We start from the raw sequence: 5181 nt of genomic DNA on the forward strand, positions 1-5181 counted from the left end.
ATTTACATGGTAGATGACAAAGATAGGGCTATCATAGATTATGTTGCGTTAACTCCTTAAGTTGTACATCCTGGAATAGTCAGACCTAAAATGGAACCTGCAAACTTTGAACTTAAGCCAGTGATGTTTTAAATGTCTCAAACAGTGGGTCAATTCAATGGACTACCAACTGAAGATCCTCACCTCTATTTTAAGTTGTTTTTGGAAGTGAGTGATACTTTTAAAATTGCTGGAGCAACACAAGATGCTTTAAGACTAAGGCTTTTTCCTTACTCCTTAAGAGATCGAACTAGAGCATGGTTGAACTCATTACCATCTGATTCCATCACTACATGGAATGAATTGGCTGATAAATTCTTAATGAAATATTTTCCACCGACCAAGAATTGAAAATTGCAGAATAAGATCACTTCTTTTCGTCAACTTGAATATGAGAGTTTGTATGAAGCTTGTGAGAGATTTAAAGAACTGTCCAGAAGGTGTCTTTATCATGGCATTCTTTGCTGCATACAGTTGGAAACCTTCTACAATGGATTGAATCCAAGTACGAGATTGATGGTTGATGCTTCAGCAAATGGAGCTTTGTTATCTAAATCTTACACTGAAACTTATGAAATTTTGGAGAGAATTGCCAACAATAATTATCAATGGCCATCAACTAGACAAACGGCAGTAAGAGGAGCAGCAGAGGTACATAATATAGATGCAATTACGGCATTATCAGTGCAAGTAACCTCATTGACTAACATGGTAAAAGCCAAGACTTCTGCTCCATCAGCAGTAAAGCAAGTTGCTGAACTGTCTTACGTGTATTGTGGTAAAGAACATGTATTTGATAACTGTCATGGAAATCCAGCAGCAATAAACTATGTGGGTAATTTCAACCGACAACCTTAAAACAACCCGTACTCAAATACTTACAACCCTGGATGGAAGCAACACCCAAATTTTTCATGGAGCAATCAAAATTGAAATGCTCCAATATTGAGTGAATAGAACAGAAATACTCAACCACCTAGTTTTCATCAGCAAAATCAAGGGCAATAACACACCAGTCATGATCCTCTTATTTCATTAGAAACACTGATTAAGGAATACATTGTGAAGAATGAAGCAATTATACAAAGTCAAGTTGTATCTCTAAGAAACCTGAGCTTGCCACAGCAATGAGTAGCAGATCTCAGGGAAGCTTGCCCAGCAACACAGAAGATCCAAGAAGAGAGGGAAATGAACACTGCAAAGTAATCAACTTAAGATCTGGAAAGAATATTGATGTCCATATTGATGTGACTAAAAAAAAGTTGGAATTTAATTCCTCACAAGAACCACCTCAAGATGAGAGCATGTTACAGCAATCCAACCATGAAGATACTGGTGTTAGTGGTCAAGCTACAGCAACTATGGAAGGGAATCAACCAATAAATGTTGAAGAAGAAGTTGCAACACCAGTGGTAACAACTTAAAATAAATTAAATGAATAGAGATTGGTACCTCATGAGGCTACCCAGTAATTTAGGCATCCACCTCTTTTCCCACAGAGATTCCAGAAATAAAAACAAGACAAATAGTTTAGTAAATTCTTTGAAGTGCTGAAACAATTACACATCAACATACCTTTTGTGGAAGCATTGGAGCAAATGCCTAATTATGTGAAAGTTTTAAAAGACATCTTGGCAAGAAAAAAAAGGTTGGGAGAATTTGAAACTGTTGCTTAACACAGTAAAGCAGTCATATGCTCTAAAGTAAAATTTCTCAAAAATTTAAGGATCCAAAAAGCTTCACAATACCATGTTCCATTGGAACTAGGTACAATGGCAAAACACTGTGTGATTTGGGAGCCAATATTAATATGATGCCATTATCTGTATTTAAGCAGTTGGGAGTAGGAGAATGCAGGCCAACAACAGTCACTCTGCAATTAGCTGACAGATCTCATGCATATCCTGAAGGAAAAATTGAGGATGTACTGTGAAGGTTGACAAATTCATATTTCCAGTAGACTTCATTGTATTAGACTTTGAACCTGATAAAGAGGTGCCCATTATACTTGGAAGACATTTCCTAGCAGCCGGGAAGACTCTGATAGATGTGTAAAAAGGAAAGCTAACAATGAGGGTGAATGACCAACAAGTCACATTCAATGTATTAGAGGCTATAAAGAATCCCGATGAGGCAGAAGATTGCAATCTCCTGAGTGTTGTAGATTTTGTTGTAGCAGACAGAATTGACAGATGCTGCAGTAATGAGGTCATCAAGGTTGCCACCTTTGAGAGCTTTGAAGAAAAAGATGTTGCAGCAAACCAGATAGATTAGATGGAAGGAAGGCAATCTAACAAACATAGCAGATTTGTTGAACATCTAAATCTTTCAGATAGGGAAGTAAAGATAACTTTACCATCTATTGAATCACCTCCTACTCTTGAATTAAAATTGTTACTCTCACATTTGAAATATGCTTATCTTGGTCAAAACAACACACTTCCTGTAATCATTTCATCTACTTTAGATGCAGGTCAAGAATGGAGCCTAGTAAATGTGCTTGGGAAATACAGAAAAGCAATTAGATGGACCATGGCAGACATTAAAGGGATCAGCCCATCCATATGCATGCATAAAATTTTGTTAGAATACTGCTACAGTAACTCAGTAGACCAACAGAGAAAGTTAAACCCCATTATGAAGGAAGTTGTAAAGAAAGAAATCATCAAATGGTTAGATGTTGTGATCATATACCTGATATCAGACAGTTCATGGGTGAGCCCCATTCAATGTGTTCCAAAAAAGGGAGGAATAACAGTGATAGCAAATGAGAAGAATGACTTTATTCCTACAAGAACAGTGATTGGATAGAGGGTATGTATGGATTACAGGAAACTCAACAAAGCCACTCGAAAGGATCACTTACCCCTTCAATTCATAAATCAAATGTTGGATAGACTAGCTGGAAAGCAATACTATTGTTTCCTAAATGGGCATTCAGGCTACAACCAAATTGTTATAACTCCAAAGGATCGGGAAAAGACTATATTTACATGTCTTTATGAAATTATTAACATGTATATGTTCATAATATTGATTTTGATGATAACAAACTTTAAATATTTTTTTATTAAAATGTTGGAGCTATTCATTAATAAACGAAAGCCTTATAATCATTCCAATTATATTTATAAAAGTTGAATAATTGTTATATTTCAACTTGGAAAATGATTTTCTGCAATATCTGGCTAAAACTGTGATTCTGGAAATAAACGATGAACCGATTTTCCTTTAAACGGTTAACCGATTAAAACCAGAGAGTAACAAATTGCTTAAGCTCTAACCGGTTCAAAAAAATGGAAAACACAAAATGCTGGGAAGGCTATTGGAATTAAACGGTGAACCGATTTCCCTTTAAATAGTTAACCAATAAAATCCAGAATAGAAGATTGTACTCATCTGGAACCGTTTAACAGAAACGGATAAGGCTAATTTGTTTTGCAGGTTACTGGAAACAAACGGCTCACCGATAAATTCCAAAAAAGTCATTTCATGCAAATCTTTAACCGTTTAGTGTAAATGGATAGCTGAAGTTTATCTTGCAGGTCTCTGGAATTTAATAGCGAAAGGGTAAGCTTAAACGGTAAACCATTTATTTCAAATTTGGCCCAACGGTAACTTTGACCAGCCTAAACGGTTAACCATTAATGGTTAACGGCGAACCATTTTCGGGCAAACAGTCTGTAACGACTAGTTTTTCACCTCCAACTATAAATAAGCTCATTCAAATTCAAACAGAGATTGATCACAACACTACCACTAAGCTTATATTCGAAAATACAATTTTTAAAGAGCTTTAAAAACATTCTTGCTTCATCTATTCACACATTGGGCATTGATTTGTAATCTTAAATATTGTGTGAGAGAAAAAACAATTTGTAATCTTTTACTTTGAGTGATTTTAAGTGTTGGGATACACTTGGGTTAAGAGATTGGGGATAATCTCTTGTTGTAAAGGTTCATTGACACCTTAGAAGTCAAGTGTAAGCATTTGAAGCCTTTGAGGCTTGCTTAGTGAAATCCTCAAGCCCGGAAAGCTTGGAGGTGTGGACGTAGGTGAGGTTGGCCGAACCACGTAAAAATCTTCGTGTTTGAATCTCTCTTCCCTTATCTTTTTATATTGTGATTGATTTAATTGTTATTACTTTAAATTCGTTTTAGATTTACATGATATTTTGTTTTAGAATTGAATAATTTTTAGAATCTCAATTCACCCCCCCTCTTGGGTTGCATAACTAGAATTTTATTTGGTATCAGAGCTTGGTTCTCTTGTTAGGACTTAACCGTCTAGAGTAAAAGATCCATGGCAACCCAAAATGACTAAACCTTTAGGGAAGGATAACCCACAACTAGACCACCGTTCTTTGACGGAAATGACTACCCGTATTAAAAAATTAAGATGAGAATTTATTTACTAGCACTAGATTATGAAATTTGGGAAGTTGTATGTGATGGTCTTTTTATGCCCTTAACTAAAAATAAAGTTAGGGAAGATATTCCAAAATCTTCATGGGAATGGAATGAACTGGAAAAGAGAAAAGCTTCTCTAAATTCCAAAGCTATGAATGCCTTGTTTTGTGCACTTGATAAGAAAGAATTTCATAGAGTATCTAGTTGTGAAAGTGCCAATAAAATTTGGCACAAACTTGAAGTTGTCTATAAAGGCACAAATCAAGTGAAAGAGTCTAAAATTAGTGAGTACACTCAACAATATGAATTGTTCCAAATAGAACAAAATGAGAGTGTCTACTCTATGTATACTAGATTTACGGACATAGTGAACACTCTAGGAGCCCTAAGAAAAACTTTCTCAAATAGTGAGAAAGTAAAGAAAACCATTAGGTCACTTCCAAAAGAATGGAGACCTAAAAGAACTGCTATTGAAGAGACCAAAAATTTAAAAACTTTACCTCTTGATGATTTAATTGGTTCTCTCATTTCATATGAAAAAGATTTGGCAGCAGAGAAAGGGCATGAGGAGAAGAAAAAAAATATTGCTCTCAAAGCTTCAAAATATGAGAGTGATAAGGAGAGTGAACCGGATGATGAAGATTTGGCCATGCCAGCAAGGAGGTTCAAAAAAATTTTCAAGAAAATCGGTGAGCGAAGAAAATTCAGAAACTTCAATAACCAAAGGGAGAA

General features: G+C 35.5%; 1 non-coding gene across 1 annotated transcript; it reads right to left on the bottom strand.

Annotated features, from left to right (window-relative positions):
- Positions 1 to 390: 390 nt before the first annotated feature.
- Positions 391 to 497, bottom strand: LOC112097561. Its single transcript, XR_002905092.1, has one exon. It is a non-coding gene; the product is annotated as a small nucleolar RNA R71 (small nucleolar RNA).
- Positions 498 to 5181: the final 4684 nt, after the last annotated feature.

The sequence above is a fragment of the Citrus clementina genome, unplaced genomic scaffold, assembly GCF_000493195.1.
Source record: "Citrus clementina cultivar Clemenules unplaced genomic scaffold, Citrus_clementina_v1.0 scaffold_6, whole genome shotgun sequence".
In the NCBI taxonomy this organism is placed as follows: Eukaryota; Viridiplantae; Streptophyta; class Magnoliopsida; order Sapindales; family Rutaceae; genus Citrus; species Citrus x clementina.